Raw genomic sequence first — 18,618 nt, 5'->3', positions numbered from 1 at the left:
AAATCAGTATGGTGAAAGGGACATGTTTGTTAATGAGTTTTTTTTTTTAAGATCAAAAGTTTCGAAAGTTGTTGTATTTTAAAGAGCTTATTTTTCTTGCGAATTTTTTCGAACTGTTTTTGTTTTATGTCACATTTTGCTTTGCTGCACAAAATCTATAATACTTAGAGACTTGGAAGTTATTCAGACAACGAAGGTATGAAGAAAAAACCAGTACGATGAAATAAAGAACAAAAATTAAGTTTCGACAATTAGGAATTATTAGATGTCAAACTTGTAGGAAAAGAATATTATGTTCAGTTGATGTGTAGCCTACCCAGTTAAAATGCGACATTTAACGTGCTGAAAAGAGCCGATTATATTTGTGAACTTAAAGCAATGTTTTTTTTTTTTTTTGAAATTTAAATTTGTTTGAAAGTTATTGAAAATATAACTGTTGGTATAATATATTAATTATGCATGACTAAACTACTTTAGAGAGCATACATTTACATTAAAGTGCAAATTAGAAAAATCAACACATGAGCATAAGATGTTAGATGCTTTATTGTCTAGCTACGTTCCTATCTTTGCCAGATTCAACAAGCTTAGAATTAGTTAAGAAATGCATACGATTACGATATTACAATATTTAAGAAATGCACATAATTGCGATATTGCAATATTCCCTTTCAAAAGAAATAAAACATTAAGTTATCATAAGTCAAGTTTGCTTCTTCTATTTATAGGAGGGTTTCTCCGAACAGGTTCCTTTTAAGTTGTAAATACTACTTACTTATGGAGTAGAAAAGGCATTATCTGTAGTCTTAGGTTGATCACTTAAGGCCATATCACACATAGCGAAAATTCGTTCAATTCAACCATCAACTCAACCCCATCTTCGACTTTCTGTTCAACAACCACCTGAAACAGTTGAACTATGGTTGCCATACGGTTGAAAAGAGTTGATCATTGATAAACGAGTGATTTCTTTCTTTTTAGGCGATTTAGCGCTTTATACATCATATATTTTTAAAATATATTTTTAGATTATTCTTTACCTTTAGTCATATAGTAGGGGAGAGTGGGGTCAATTGTAACAGGGTACGATTGTAACAAAGCAAAAATTTCGAGTGTCGCGTTCTAGATTTGGTTCCTAGATGGCGCACAAGGTGTATTTAATAAATCTACATGTACTGCTGGCAACCATTTTTATGTACTTTTGAAAGAGTTACATCACAAAAGATATTTTCAAGCTACGTAAGTACTTTTTTGGTATTAGATTATTATATTGTAACAAAGTAATTTTGTTTAAACAAATAAAAATTATTAACCAAATATGTAAGTGGACACCTTAATTAGCATTTCAATAAAAAAAGAATTAGTTTTGTTAATTAACTAACAATGTTTTTAACAAATGAAGCTGAAATGGCGTCTTGGGGACGATTGTAACAATAAGTAAAGGGACGATTGTAACAGCTGAAAATAAATAATCTTATGTTCACAAACCATTACTTAACTCTTTAAGAACCACCAATAGTTTCGTGTATCATTTATATTATGTTGCATGTGCATTATTTCATTTGTCACCTTTCGCAGCATAAATTAAAATTTTTAACCCTTTAAAGTTAAAAGTTTAACCCTTTAGGTCTCTGCTCATTATTATTTTTACTCCTAAAATATCACTTCAATTTTGATCAATAAAAACATATATCACAACTATGATAATATGTATAATTAACTATGCTTTAGTTGAATTTATGAACTGTTACAATTGACCCCGTAAGTGGGGACAATTGTAACAAGTGCACGACTGTCAAAAATTGTTAATAACTAATATAATAACATTTAAAATAAGGAAATTATTATTTTTTCTAGTAGAGGATAGTCTACTTTACTCGTCTGTCAATTAATACTAATAATATATTGGATTTTTTTGTTAGTTAAAAATAGTTAAGTAAAAAATGTTACAATTGACCCCACTCTCCCCTACTTATTTTAAATTATTCAAATAAATTATCTTTAAGTTTTTCATATATTTAATAACATAATATAGCTTTTTGCAACTTACATTTACTATGTATATTTTACAACGGAGAAAACAAAATCTAATATAAAAGTAAATATAAACAGTAAGAACAAAATTTAGGAGTCTGATAATTTTTTGCACCAAATTAATGCAATAAATTTTTTTAATGTTGACTTTTAAGTTTTTGAAAAATTATTAAAATAGTTTTTTAAGAGTTCGATAAGTATTATTATATATATGTTTAGTGAAATACTCTAGTTTGAAAAAAATTGTGCTATTTATAGAAAATTAAAAGTTTATGTGAAACTGAATTTTAAAAAAAAGAAAGCTATTAAACGGCACTATTTTGTTAAAGATTCAACATGAATAAACACAAACTATTTAAAAATTAGGAAAAACAAGAACTGATAAAAGTGATCAATTTATTCCAAAAGAAATGTAAAAGCAGATTCGATTAATTTTTTATGAGCTCTTAAATGATATTTCCTGTGGTGGCGGATGTTACATTCCAAATGTTTTCTTCAAGAGTTCAATAGATGTGCTCTCCATTTCGATGTTCCATTTAAAAGTTTCCCCAATGGGAGCTAGTTCAAAATTTTGACTCATCTTTGCTGCAATGCGAGTAAAAAATTTTATTAAGAAAGGTAAAGCAAGTCTATTTAAGGCAAACAGACAATAAGGAACAGTCATTAAAAATAAAATAATACCAACCAATTAATTCCGTCAGCATATTGTTATGTTATGAGTAAGTTTTTTATTATCAGTAAAAGCTGAAATAAATTTTTCATGGTCTTCCATGTTTTTATAATAAGATTAATAGAAAGTGAAATTAAAATTATGTATAATTACAAGGAAAATCAGTTACTTGTCCCATTTTTTAAAATATTTAACCTTAAGAAAAAGACTTAATTTTTAGATAAATAATTTTAACTTTATCTTTAATTTAAAAAAATTAATTAATCTATTAAATTATATCTAATAAATTAAAAAGCAGATATAAAAAGTACCTATATATTAGTATATTTAAAGTTAAACTTGTGTTAATATTTTTTTATTAAAAATATTACCTTGAAAAAACCTGTTAAGTGCTTTAACGGGTAAAAAAATATTTTCAACTTCCTTCATAATTTATTCAAAACCTGCTTATAAATAATATAAAGCATGCAACTGCATTTGAAAAATTGATCCTTACAGACTATGTTATTTAAATTTCCATCTAATTTAATTTCATTAAATATTAGGTACTTTTTGAGAAAACCCGCTTAAAGTTTTTAATAATATAAAATTACAGATTCAAGCTTCTTCAACTTTATAAATATTAAAAACTTAATCATATAAAGCATGCAAATCTATTTGACAAACTTATGCACACAATAAATTACATAAAATTAAATGTGAATCAATAAGTTTTAATAAAAACATTTTTTTTTAATAAAACCCACTTAGCGTCCCAAGTGGGTTTTTACAAGGTGGGCTCACTTGTCGAATAGAAAGTGCAAAGTAATTGGAGAAAAACAAATTTTTATTCCGCGAAAACTGACAAATATACAGTTTAAAAATAAAATAATACAAAGAAATTAATTCTGTCAGTATATTGTTTAGGTATGAGTAAGTTTTCAGAAAAGTTAACGTTTTATAACGCAATTTTTTTCTTTGTAAAAAAATATTCAAAATCACTGAATTCAGTACCAACTCTAGAAAAATTGCTGGTATAATCTTATCGGAACTATAGAAAGAGCAAAGTAATTGAAAAAAAAAACTGTATTTTAATTCGGCGAATACTAACAAATATACAGTTACGTACAAAAAAGATTAAATGCAATTCATAAAATTTGTTTATCATTTAAAGTAATTGCGGTATATCAAAACTACTTTTATGTACTTGCAAAATTTACTTCAGATTGGCGAATTCGGCGTAGAAAATCATACTTTTAATTCACGGTTAAAAACATAACACATTTATAACATAAACTTCTTTAATGGTTAGAAACAGATTTATACTTCTTATAAAATAACTTTAAAATCAATACTCAATTAAAAACTCACCTGAATTAATATATAACAAATATGATACGCTGCTTCCTCACATAAACTTTGTCGCCATATTGTTTTGACTTGTGCTATCCCATAACCCCATGCGGTTGCTGCCACCTGATTGATTGAATTGTGAAGTTGCTTCAACACTTTCCAAGAGATGTGAAAGAGTTGAACACCAGTTGTTCCAACTCGGATAAGTATAGCACACCTATGTTTTCGGACGGGGTTGTCTTCGGAGTAGAAGTTGGGGTTGAGTTGAAGGTTGAATTGAACGAATTTTCGCTATGTGTGATATGGCCTTTAGGGGTTAATTGCCATCCATACAGGATGGTAAATTGGTAGATGACCTGGAATCTTGGTTAATGTCACACTTGGGAGGTGTATTTTGGTTAGCATGACAGTTGGGAGCTATGTATTGGTTAACATCACAGTCGGGGAATACTTCGTTACAATTATGAGACTCAGTTGGAATTTCATCTCTGGTTGAATCATTATCATCAACTGAACAGGGGCGAAGTTGATCGGTATGAGCAAGGAACAACTTCCCAGAGATCTGTACAATCCAAGTATTTGATCCAAGGCAAGACCTTTGGGTTTGCCCTGGATCCATCCGCCCAACTTGCCCTGGATCCATTTCTGATTTGGTTTGTATGAGCGTACCCATGCCATTTGGTCAGACTCAAATGTACAATACCGATAGTGTGCACGGTCATGATAGGATTTCTGTGAGGCTTGCTTTTTTGTGTCATGTGAAGATGTGCTGGGGTGTAACAGATCTAATGTTGTTCTAATACAGCGACCCAGGAAAATCTCGGCAGGAGACTTGCCAGTGGTACTGTGAGGAGTTGCACGATATGTCAACAGAAAGCGTTGTATTTTGTTGGAAACAGTAAAGTGTCCTCTTTATCCGCTAACATCTTATTTAAAGCTTGTTTGAATGTCTGAACAGAACGCTCAGCCAAACCGTTTGACTGTGGATGATATGCAGGTATAAGGGTATGCACTATGCCCAAAGTCTTCATGTATTGTTGAAATTCATGCTCTATAAACTGAGGACCATTGTCAGAAACAAATTCCACTGGATATCTTGAAAATAACTGTTGAAGGACTGTTATTGGGCTGGAGGTCACAGTTGAAGACATTTTTATTACTTCCATCCATTTGGAGAAACTGTCAACAACAAGGAAATGATCACATTGATTCTTTTGGGCAAGTCAATATGGATTCGATGCCAAGGTGCTTTTGGCCAGAGCCATGGTTGAAGTGGTGAGGCAGAAGGATCTCTAGAGGTTAGTTGGCATGCCAAACATTCCGAGGAAATCTTTTCAATGTCCTTCTCTAAATTTGGCCACCATAAATGGCTACGAGCAATGGCCTTCATTTTGGTTATACCTGGATGCGTTCCATGAAGTAGATCTAGTACTCTTTTTCGGTGTATCTCAGGAATGACAACGCGCATTCCCCATAACAGACAATTACTGTCACAAGAAAGTTCATCCCTTCTGTTGAAAAAGGGTTTCAGCTCAGGATCCTTAGTGATCTCATGGAACTCATACTGCACATACTTGAGAACAACACCAAGAACTCTATCATTCCTGGATGCACGAGAAATTTCAGCTGATGTGAGAGGTATTTCATCAACATAGTATACTTTAAAAACCTCTGTGAGATGTATATCATTGCTCCTTTCGCATGGAAGCCTTGACAAAGAATCTGCATTTCGGTGTAAAATGCCTTTTTTGTACTTGATTGAATACTTAAATGAAGGCAATAAAAGCTCCCATCTTTGCAGACGTGCAGCTGACATTGCAGGTACGGACTTATCAGGAGCGAAGATAGTTAGTAGTGGCTGATGATCTGTGACTAAGACAAATTCACGACCAAATAAATATTGGTGGAACTTCTTACAGCCGAAAATTAGAGATAATGCTTCTTTTTCTGTCTGCGAATAGTTCATTTCAGCTTTTGACAATGTTCTTGAAGCATACGCAACTGGTTGCTCGACGCCATTCACAATATGAGACAATACTGCCCCAAGGCCTACAGGAGAAGCATCCCAAGCAAAGTTGCAGAGGTAATTTCTCATCACAGTGAGCTAAAACTGCATTGGATGTCAATAGAGATTTACACCTTACAAAAGTCTTCTGACATTTTTCAGACCAAGTCCACGGAATATCTTTGTTTAATAATTCATACAAAGATGATAGCAATGTTGAGGCATTTTTAAGGAATTTTGCATAACAGCTCAGCAGACCAAGAAAGGATTTAAGTTCTGTAACATTTTGAGGAGGTTTTATATTTTCAATTGCTGACACTTTTTCTTCAGTTGCGTGAATTCCTTTTTCATTCACTATGGGACCCAGGAACTCTACCTTATGTTGCATAAAAAAATCATTTATCCCCATTAAGATGCACATTGAGCTTAAGGAACTGCTGCAAAATTTGCTCTAACAACTGGAAATGTTGCTCTTTAGACGCAGACACACAGGTGATATCAAAATGTCATCTTGAAAGAAAATGACTGAAGAGAAGTTCTGCAGCATTTGCTCCTTTATAGACTGGAATATAGCAGGTGCATTAGTTTCTCCATACTGTAGTGTAGCTGGTCGAACTAAACCCATGTGAGTGTTGAGGGTTAATAACTCCTGAGACTCACTATCAAGCTCTACTTGTGAGTAAGCCTGAGCTAAGTCTAGTTTTTAAAAGTATTTACTACCTCTTAGTGTTGCAAACAAGTCTTGTTTCGTAGGCAGAGGGTATTGATTAGGCTCTAACATTTTGCTTACAGTCACTTTGAAATCTCTACAAAGCCTAACAACACCATTCTTTTTTGGTGCAACTACCAATGGTGTTGCCCATTTGGAATGTTCAACTGACTTCCATACACCTCTTTGCTCTTACAGTTTAATTTCATCAGACACCGCTTGCTTCAATGCATAGGGCACAGGTCCTGCTCCACAAATAAACTGGTCCAGCATTACCTTGTATCTTCAATGTAGTTTTGAAATGTTAAATAGGAGAAGTGCTTGGCTTAAAAAGTTCTGCATACTTGAGTCTGATCTGATCAATACTGAGGGAGTTTTCGCCTTTTATGGAGTGTATGGTAAAAATTTCTTTCCAGTCGAGTTTAAATTTACTAATCCAGTTTTTACCAAACAAGGCAGACCTATCTCCCTTTGCAATTATGAGCGGAACAGTATACAGTTGACTTTTATAATTAACGACAGCATGCATTTCACCACCTACCTCAATTTCTGATTGATTATAGTCTCTAAGAGAGGTAGGGTGCAAAATGGAATCAGGTAAATGTTTATCAATAAACGTTTCTTACACTATAGATATATCAGCGGCAGTGTCCAGTTCCATCTCTATAGGTTTGTCGTTAATTTTAACATTTACTGTGTATTTCACATTTACTTGATTTATAGACTTAATGGAATAAAGTTGACTTCAACCTTATTTGTCGAGTCTTGTCGTTTATTTTTTTGATAAGCATACAGGAGATATGTGGCCTATTTTGCCACAAGAATGATATTTTGCTCTCTTGTATTTACAGTTTCTAGGATTGTGAACTGCACCACAGCTAAAGCATTTACTTTTAGACTCTTTACTGGACGCATTATTAGAAAAGTTCACCTTCTTTTGTCCACGATTTCCAGACTGACTCAACATTTTATTCACAACTGGAGAAAAAATTTTCATATTGGATGCATCAGCATTGGCTATCTCCGTGGCAACTGCTATTTCTGTTGCATCTGAAAGTTTCAAGTCTTTTTTCGCCAGCAGACGTTTCTGCATATTTTCATCATTTAAACCACAAACGAATCTGTCTCTCAAAGCTTCGTCGAGAAAAGCACCAAAGGAACAGGTCAAAGCTAGTCTTCGGAAATAGACTCTCCCGATAATTGATTACGCCGATGAAAGCAAAATCTTTCAGCAATTGTTATTGGAGCTGACTTGAAATACTCATTTAAAGTGTTGATCATATGTTGCATCACATGGCTTTTCAGTCGTCAATAAGCTCCGTAAAAGTTTATACGCACTTTTCCCCTATAACAGAAAGTAAAACAGACACTTTCTTTGAATTGTCAGCATCATTGGCCACAAAATACTGCTCCAACTGTTCAATGTACAAAGAAAAATCATCATCATCGAACAACGTGATGTTGTGGATTAGGCCTAGTTTACTCATGTTGTAGTAATTTTTCTAAGTTCGAGTCGAATTTTATGAAGAATAAATACTATTCTCAATCAACTACCTCGTCGCCATTATAATATATATTAATTATGCATGACTAAACTACTTTAGAGAGAATACATTTAACGTTAAAGTACAAATTAGAAAAATCAACACATGAGCATAAGATGTTAGATGCTTTATTGACAAGCTACTTTCCTGTCGTTGCCAGATTCAACAAGCTTAGAATTAGTTAAGAAATGCATACGATTACGATATTACAGTTGGTGCTAGATCTAATAAATCTTAACATTTATAGTGAAATTTATAAAAGTAAAAAATTTTAATACGACTTATAAAAACTGTTTCCTATTTGAATTGTTATAAGTCTCGTCAACGAGTAAAATTACTTTTCATTTATTTTTAACATTGAGCCCGCTGTCTGTGTTTCTAATATGAAAGAAGAATTAATAAGTAATAAAATAATAATTAATAAGTAACAAGTTAGTAGCAAAAAAGCAATTAATTTATAAAAATAAACAATAATAATAATAATTAATTTGAAGATGTAATTAATTTTAAATAGTGCACCTAATTTATGATTTATGGTTTTATACGTGTCAAGTATTTAAATTTATACGCATTGCAATACTTCATTTAATGTTGAATTTGACATCGAATCCCAAGTAAGAAATAAAATAGCTATAATATAATTCAAAAATACATCTTTTTATCTAGTGGATTCAGTTGATAGCTTAATAAATGAATATGTGCTGAAGGTTTACAGTTTTGTTTCCTCCTCCTTTTTTTGCGACAGCTGTGCTGTCGTACATTGTCCCGTCTGCGATGACAAGAGAAGTTCAATTTAGCATTAAATTATTCAAATATGAGTCGTAAAAGAATTATGTAAAATAATAGGATAATTTATTCTAGGGGTGCTCAACCTGCGACCCGAAAGAGCTTCTAAACACAATTTTTGAAATGAAAAAAAAAGAAAAACGAAAATTTTGAATTCTAAATTTGAGTTGTCTTTTTGATGCACTCAATTTACACGGATTCTATTGTAAATCCATTTGTTTCTCGCTCGCTTTTTCAACGGTTATTGTTACGAAATTTCATATGGTTTTAAAAAAATCAAACATTTTTGATACACGAGTTTCGAATTTGAGTAATAACTTTTTGACTCGCATTATTTTCGCCGATTTTATTATAAATCCAAGTGATGTTTCGAATGTTTTTTTTTGTCATTTATAACCACTAATTTCCATGTGGTTTTTAAAATCCCTGTACATTTATTACAATGCCACGAATCGTGGGTTATAAATTACACATTTAATTGATCTCTTTTTCACGTGTATCATTTTTGCCAATTTCATTATAAATTTAAATGATTTTTTTAAGCGTAGTTATTGTTACCTTTTTGCACGTGATTTTGAAATTCCCGTATTTTCACTATGATATTATTACGACACGCGAAGAGTTTTTAGCAAAACTCTTCCACTTAGGTTCTAAAAGCAAAATAAAACTGTTTTTCAAGATGATGCCATGTTAATTAACAATTAGTCAAATATATAAATGTAAAAACTGGTTGATCTCGCTTAGTTGCTTGACATTTGAAAATATAATGATGTGGTTTTATCTACGGCTAGTTTATAGATTCGAAATAGAGATAATAATTTTATCGAAGCACGTGCTTAGATTGATGGTGGCTCTATGACAAATTTCATATCGCCTGATTTTGAAAAACAATTGTGTCTCAAAAAGAGAAAAACACTTAACTCGAGTTTCTGGTATTAATGGAACATTAATCGCATTAATTTATAAGATTTCTTCAGCTATTTCGAATAAGAAAGGGAATTTCTCTTAGGAGTTGATTCTTCCAAAAATTATAGATTTGACCCCAACAACGCATATAAATGTTAAGGGACTAAAAATACCTTCCCATGTTTCTTTGAAAGATATTAACTTTATGAAATCTGGAAAAATTGATTTATTATTAGGTTCGGCATGTTTTTATGATTAATTGAAAACCAGGCCAAGTTTGTTGCAGCACACAAAAACTTTTATTCCCAGAGACCCCAAGTAGCACATAATATTAGATAACATCAGAAAAAGGGTAAAATCTAACGTTATCTTGCACAACATCTAATATTAGAAAGATACAAGAGGTCGCTGTTTGCTCTGCATTATATAATATTAGGTTCTATTCAAACTAATATTATCTAGCGTTCGCCATAATATAATCTTGCATTAGTTTTGATGCTATATAATAATAAGATTTTATATTTTCTGACATTATCTTGCGTTGCTTTTTATTTTTGGGAGTAAGCAAGAGGAAGATATGGATGGTAGTAGAATAATTCGGCAATATAATTTTACTTAATTTTCTGTATTGTTGTGAAGGATAGAACAATAGTTTTATAATGCCATTCCATGCATTATTTACTTAGCAATACAGAAATACTAAATCAGCGATTTTTTGCTAACCATCCATTTTCCTCCTTCTTACTCCAAAATATATCTTATGTTCGGCTGATTTTTTGAATACTTCAAATTTAATTAAGAAATATTATATCGCAACTTTTATGAATATTTTTTTCTTTTCTTCATACAATGGGTTTTCTGATGAATTTTATATCACTAATAATTTTAATATGTATTCTTAATTTTTTTATAAATGAGCCTTTTTTATAAAAATTTTAATTGAATTTGATAGTTTGTAAAACATGCTTTATAAAAGTTGTGACTTAAGCCATTTGTAATTTCACAATTATCATTATTTATATTCTGAAATTACATAATAAAAATCACACTATATAATCTTAAAGTTATATATTTACAATTGAACTCAATGGAAATTTCAACTTAAATTCCCCCCCCCCCCTCATTCTAAAATAAAATTGCTCAATTTTTAAGTTGTCATTTCTTGTAATAATTGACACAATAAAGAACATAATTTAAAAATATTCAAATTACTTACTTCAACAAATTTACACACATTTTCTTCCCTTTCTTCTTTCACTGAAATCAAATGGAGAAATACTTACGTAACTTTATTCTTTTAGTATCTGAAGTTTTATTAACAAAACCCAAATGGAACGTAGAAATTTTTCCAGGGAATGAAAACAGGAAAGCAACTAATATTATGAAAATTGCTCATATTTTTTAATATTGTAAAAATAACTTTTATGGGCACATCAGAAATTTTCATCAATTCGATAATTTTTTAAAGGTGTTATGTACTAAACCAACAATCTTTGGAGCAATTTACGTAACATTCTAATTTCAAAACTGTCAATAAATATTATGTTTTATCTAAATTAAATTTGCACACATATACAGGTATAATTGCAAACAAGAATGAGACGATAAATAATATTTTTTTAACATTATCTTTAAAAGTTGCCTTTAGTATGAATTATCAAAATTTGACTACAATCCATTACTCTTTTGAGATCGTTGGTATATAACAAAATAGACTTTTGTTTAAAACAATTCCACTGCTTGTATTTCGCTGCATTATAGATTATGTATTATGACATAAATGGGTTTAAAAAAAAGCAGGTGTAATATGTAAACATTTTAAACAGAGCTTTTCAGAAAATAGGATTTAAAAAATTAAGCAGACACGGGAGTCAAGTTTCTGGTATCGATGAATTAGCCATAAAAGAACTATGTTATGCATTTATAAAACTTGCTTTTTCAAAGAACTTTATAGATCAAAATTTAAAAAAGAGTCTTCTCTACATTGGCTAAAATTTTTCGCCTTTCCAATAATGTATATAAATGTTCAGCTAAATTTTAAATGTTAAGCCAAAGAAATTTTCACTATCATTGTTTCATAAAAATACATAAGTACACTTCTTATTTCAAATTTAAACTGAATAATTCAAAATTAGAGTAATAAATACAATGCTAGTAGTATAAGTGCTTATAAGTTATAGCTAATGTTTAACAATGTTAAAATAAAATTGCTTCCGATATCTGGAAAATTTAAAAGAAACCGAATTTTAACTATATCTGTTTTCATAATACTTAAAATTTACTATAATGACTATAAAAAATTTTCTAACATTATATCTTATTAAGTTTCCTTAATGAACACATATCTGCCAGACCCATTTTCTAAAATTCCGAAGATTTATTTCAAAATTGCACAATAAATTACACAATGCAGTAGTTAAGAATAAAAAAAATAAAATCATGACAAACATTATTTCACAACTTAATTATTTTATTCTAAAACAAAAGACAATATGAATATAAACTTCACTCAACTAAAAAAGCAATATATTCTCACTGATAATCCTTTAGTAAAATACAGTTTAAGGACACAAATTTGTCATTAAATAAAATAATTTTTATTCCAAAAAGCAACAGTTGGTTATCATTTTAATTATTATTTTTAAATAAAAAAAGTTACAAAACTTTACAGTCATTTCATGCAGTTTGAAGTTTTGTTTTCCTTCAATTGCAATTTTTCGTTTATGTGCAACTATATTTCAGAGCAATAAACCCGGGTATCTTTAAATGCTTTATTGAAAGATTTTCATAATGATCAGCAAGTTAATAATGTAAACACACAGTATAGATGAATTACAAAGGAATGCACCTTTTTTCAAACTTCTTCACAGCAACCAAAAAGAGAACTTTTATCTCCAACAAATTTTAAATGCACTGGTAGCATTTCCAAACCAGTTGTTCTGTTTTCTGTACGGATCGAACTACCACTGTGTATCATTTTCCATTTGCCGAACCCAGCAGTCAATCTCAAAATACCTTCCAATCCTTCCTGGTAGATAAGCTTCTAAAGCCAGCAGACGAAGCTAAAATTACAAGAGAAAAAAGTTAAACTATACATTAAAAACGTTAAATTTAAAACTATTAAGGGGACACGGGACCTTGAAATCATAAAATTTTCAAAAAAAAATTTTTTTTTTGTTAAAAATGTAAAGATAGTCAGCCTGAATCACGTGTTGTTCAAATTTTTTCGATACGATGATTTTTTATGATTTTATAGCTATTTTTCTGAAAAGTGGGCGTGGCACTTTTGACGTTCCATAAGCTGTCTGTTTGTTTACATTGTAGTTATCAAGCTTATTTTGATTTTTTTTTATGTTCAAATCAATATTTCTATAAAATATTTTTTAATTGGTATAATTATGGAGAATAATGTTTTTAGTGTAATTTTTATGCACACAAAAATAATCTTTTTTCTTTGTTTCAAGGTTACATATGACATATTGATATGATGCATAACGAACAATATTTTTATGTAAAAATCGTTTGTATTGGTAAAAATTTAGCATATATTATATTAAGAATACATCGGAAGTTCTTTTTATATTTTAAGCATGATATTATAGCTATTACAGTGAGTTTTAGTTAATTTACACAAAAAAAGTAGTTTTTCTCCGTTAACTTTTTTTGCATAATTTACTTTTATAATTTGTCCCTTGTGTCTGAATATTTGAAAATTTTGCCTGAAAATTTTTCATATGCTTCATATGACTGTTATAAAGACAATATAGCATTGTTTTCACGAAATATTAATTATAAAGTTTTTTATACAACTTTAACTGTAGGAGGAAATGAAAATTTTCGAAAAAAAAGCGATGGAACTAAAATTTTTTTTTTTCTTAAAACCTGTTGAAGTGAAACAATAACTGATGCTAGAGAGTCTTTATATCATCATTATCTATCTATAGAAAAAATTTTAAGTTATTTGGATGAAATTTCAGACACAAGGGACAATTTTTGTATTTTTTAAAATTTTTATATTTTATTAAATTTTTAAAAAAATTTTGACCAAAATTGTTTTTACTTGGCCTATTTCCTAAAATATGCTAAAAAATAAATAAATTATGTTCATAATAGTAAAATTAAATTAAAAAACAAGTTTTCATAAATTTTCATTTGAAAGGTCCCGTGTCCCCAACGCTCTCAAGTAATAATTTCATTCTTTTTTTGTAAAAAAAAGGGGGAAATTATAGTATAAAACCCTTAAGCTCTTTTTATTTGATGTGAATATTCAAGTATATATGGATGATTCTCACGAAACATGACAATTCACTGTCCCTTGCTCCAAGATTTAATACTATAATACTAAAAGAACTTTTTTTAAAAAAAAAAATTAATAAATAGTATTGCTGTTAGCATTTTAAAATGACTTTGCACTAGCATTGACTGTTTTGTATACTTAAAAATTTTAATTGAATATCAAAATGTCATTTTCCTGGCATGTCCCAAACAATATTTCCAATAATAACTAGCTTCAAAACTTCCCATACATTTTTCAAAATCTAATTTTTTTTCTTTCTTATCCTATGTAAGCATTTCTAGAATATACTCAGAGGGTATTGTTTACTAAAACTTCGTTTAAAATAATTTTTTCTGTCAATAATTTGTTTGTCCTATGAAAATCTGTCATTTTGGCTACTTTTATTTAGTGATTTATAACCAAAATAGATAGCGCCAGGAATCAATATCTTATGTTAATAGATTGATTAGATACCCTCCTATGTCCTGTTGCATGAATAAAGAACCAATTTTCTGACTCAAAATCTATTTCAAAAAATGTTTCAAGGTGAGTAGGTTTTTATGCTGTCATTTTCCTGGCTTCTTGAAATCATTAATAACAAAAACTACATAGATTTATCTGAGTTATTTTAAGAAATATTGTTGTTTTCTGCAGAATATAAACGTCTTCAACCAAAATATTAAATTAAAGTTATATGCTATAAAATGGCGAATTTGTCGTTATCCTTCTCTGTCATTTTCCTGGCTTATGAATGCCAGGACATTGAAGTGTTACCAGAAATTCTTTTTAACTGTTAATACTGTAAAGAGGGAAGGCAAATATTAACCTAATACCAAGTTTATGTATGATTGTAATATGCTTGGATGCAATCAAAGTTATTTATTTATTTAATGATTGATTATTAAACACAATTTTATTCTGTACATATCAGCAACAAAAATTTTTTTGTTTCTTTCTACAGTGGATAAAAAGAATTAATTTAAGCAATTTATGGTCCATCTAACATAAAGGCTTAAGTTGAGTTACTTACTATTAACTTAAAATGACTGTTTTTTAGACTTCTAAGGTAATATGTCATTTTCCTGGCATTCAAGATTTGGTGAATTTCTATATTATTTTTTTTCTCGTGCAAATGTCAATAAACTACACTGCTGTCTATAAGATATTAATAAGTGTAGCTACAGAAGTATACAAAAAAAATTTTAGATTATTTTGAATACTTTAAATTTGAAGAAATTGTTTGGTCCGATTTGTCATGTTTCGTAAGAATCACCCATATACAGATACAAAATATATCAAATTTAATACTTTTTAATTTTTTCAAAGATAAAGTACAATGACACTTAACTATCAAAATATTTTTGTACATTGCATAAGCTCATAGAACCAATAGGAAATGTTCAAAATTTTTTTAAAAAACTTTCTGAACAAAAGTGTAACTCCTTTTTAGCACTGCTTCTCATTTAACGTAAACACACGTTGAATGGACCATATTGTTGCTATTTTTTAACCATTTTCTATCATTTACAAATTAATATAATTAATGATGTAACAAAAACATGAAAATCTGTCTATATTCAAGAAATGAAAATAAAGATGTTTAAATTATTATTTTGCAATGTTTTAAACAGAAAATTTAAGTAATGTAACAATAGTGTTCGTCTTACGAATAATATTTCGAACATTCTAAAATGTAATGGTTTTAACTAAAAAGTAGCTGATTAATTATTTATTATTTTAACATTACAAACTTGTTTACTAAAAATTTATCTTTATCACTGTTGTAGTGAAATTCTCTCTGATGCGAATTACCAAGTAAACATTGTTTTTAAGAGCCTATTCTAAACTAACTACAATACTTACTATTTATAATCGGACAATATGTTTGAACAGAATAGTCAACTATTACTTGTGAACATTGTCAAAAATGAGCACAATCATAATATTTACTGATAAATTTATTACACCAATTCTTGAATGTTTTGATTATGAAGCGGTCAAGATTATTAAGTATACTCAATGTTTCTACAGGAGAAACGCTACCTAAGATACTACTTTAAGGTTTTATGTATCTTCATTGAAATTTATAAAGTTTACTAAAAATTACGGAATTATAAATACCTTTGAAGTTAAAAATTTCCTTCCCCGACAAATTTTAAGCACATCGATAGCATTTCCAAACCAGTTGTTCTGTTTTCTGTACGGATCGAACTTAAAGCTCTCAGTTTTCTACCACCGTGTATCATTTTCCATTTGCAGAGTCCAGCTGTCAATCTCAAAATACCTTCCAATCCTTCCTGGTAGATAAGCTTCTAAAGCCAGCAGACGAAGCTAAAATTATAAGAGAAAAAAGTGAAACTATACATTGAAAACATTAAATTTAAAACTATTAAGAATTGAATATTTCCTTAAAACTTAAATCATTTAATTTGAAAATGCCTAAAATTTAATGGGTAGATTTCCGTAACAATATCGGCACCAAAAAATCTCATTATCACCACGCAAGTGTCAAAAAATATTTCATTTATAAACACTCTCAAGTAATAATTTCATTCTTTTGTTGTAAAAAAAAGGGGAAATTATAGTATAAAACCCTTAAGCTCTTTTTATTTGAAGTGAATATTCAAGAATATATACAGATACAAAAATATATCAAATTTAATGCTTTTGAATTTTTTTTAAAGATTAAGTACAATGACACTTAACTATAAAAATATTTTTGTGCATTGTATAAGCTCGTTCAGCCAATAGGAAATGTTCACACTTTTATTAAAAATTTCCTAAATAAAAATTGTAGCACCTTTCAAGCACTGCTCTTCATTTAACGTTAACACACTTTGATTAGACCATATTGTTGCTTATTTTTAAACCATTTGCTATCATTTATAAATTAATATAATTAATCATGTATCAAAAACATGCAAATCTGCCTATATTCAAGAAATTAAAATAACTTATTATTTTACAATATATTAAACAGGAAATTTAAATAATGTAACAATAGTGTTCGCTTTATGAATAAAATTTCAAACATTCTACAATGCAATGGTTTTAACTGAAAAGTAGCCGATTAATTAATAATTATTTTAACATGGAAAACTTTTTTATTAAAAATTAATTTTTATCTTTATCACTGTGGTAGTGAAATTCTGTCAGATGCGAATTACCTAGTAAACAAATGTTTTTTACGAGCCTATTCTAAACTAACTACAATACTTATTATTTATAGTCAGACTATAAGTTTTAACATAGTAGTCAACTACTACGAGCGAGCATTGTCAAAAATGAGCACAATCATAATATTTACTGATAAATTTATTAGATCATTAAACGAATTCATGAATGTTTTGATTAAGTGGTCAAGATTATTAAGTACCTACACTGAATGTTTCTACAGGAAAAACACTACCTACGATACTACTTTAAGGTTTTATGTATCTATCATTGAAATTTATAAAGTTAACTAAAAAATACTCAATCATAAATACCTTTGAAGTTAAAAATTTCATTCTCACAGACTACCACAAACAATGGCGGCGAATGTAAACAACCGTGAAGAAGTTATACAACTCAACAACTGAACTCGCGAGCTCAGCTTATTTCTGCCAATATTATATTGTGCTTTCTGACCTTAACATTGCGTTGGCTGAAAATTATATTTTAAGTAAAATTTAATTTATTGTTTTCTTTCATAAATACATGTTTATTTATTAATAATATGGGATACCCTTTCGCAAAAATGTGGCGCTGTACCAAAAATAATGAAATAGATAATAATTTTGAAAGTTTGAATGTTGGATCGAATACTATTTAATTTTATATAATATTAGTTCTAATATTAGAAGATAGGATTCAAGAGTATTGCGTTTTCTAGCACGGCAGTATTATATTGCATCTTTCTAATATTAGATAATATCTTTTTGCTACCTGGGACGGCTTTAGGATACATTGTAAATGGAGTAGTAGATATGCTCTCCACTTTACAACATAGATCAACATCCACTTTTCAACATTTGAGATTATAGCGGAAATCAAACCGACAACCACTTTATACTGATTTTCTAAAAGAATATAAAGATCTAAATCACAGTAATTGTTACTATTTGCTTCACCACGGAGTTTACCGCCCCCACAAAACTTCTACTAAGCTTCGCGTAGTTTTTAACGCATCAGCTCCTTCAACATAGGGCTTATTGTTGAATGGTATTCTTTTGAATTGAAAAATTCCGCAACAAGAGCTTTTTTTCCAATTATGCTTCGTTTCCGTAAACATCGGCATGCTTCACAGCAGCCATTTTAAAAATATATTTACAGATCGTAGTAAATTCAGATCAAAGAGACTTCCTTAGAATTTTC

At 29.4% G+C, this 18,618-nt stretch overlaps 1 long non-coding RNA gene across 1 annotated transcript; it reads right to left on the bottom strand.

The window, feature by feature from the left end:
- Positions 1–12,523: 12,523 nt before the first annotated feature.
- LOC122272295 (uncharacterized) lies at positions 12,524–17,795 on the bottom strand. Its single transcript, XR_006226916.3, has 3 exons — positions 17,751–17,795; positions 16,384–16,593; positions 12,524–13,048 (listed from the first exon to the last, which is right to left on the bottom strand). It is a non-coding gene; the product is annotated as an uncharacterized LOC122272295 (long non-coding RNA).
- Positions 17,796–18,618: the final 823 nt, after the last annotated feature.

Source organism: Parasteatoda tepidariorum, chromosome 3, assembly GCF_982258835.1.
Source record: "Parasteatoda tepidariorum strain Cologne lab strain chromosome 3, Ptep-v5.0, whole genome shotgun sequence".
Taxonomy (NCBI): Eukaryota; Metazoa; Arthropoda; class Arachnida; order Araneae; family Theridiidae; genus Parasteatoda; species Parasteatoda tepidariorum.
Note: the sequence above shows the minus strand (reverse complement) of the source record. Positions and strands in the feature narration are given on the sequence as shown.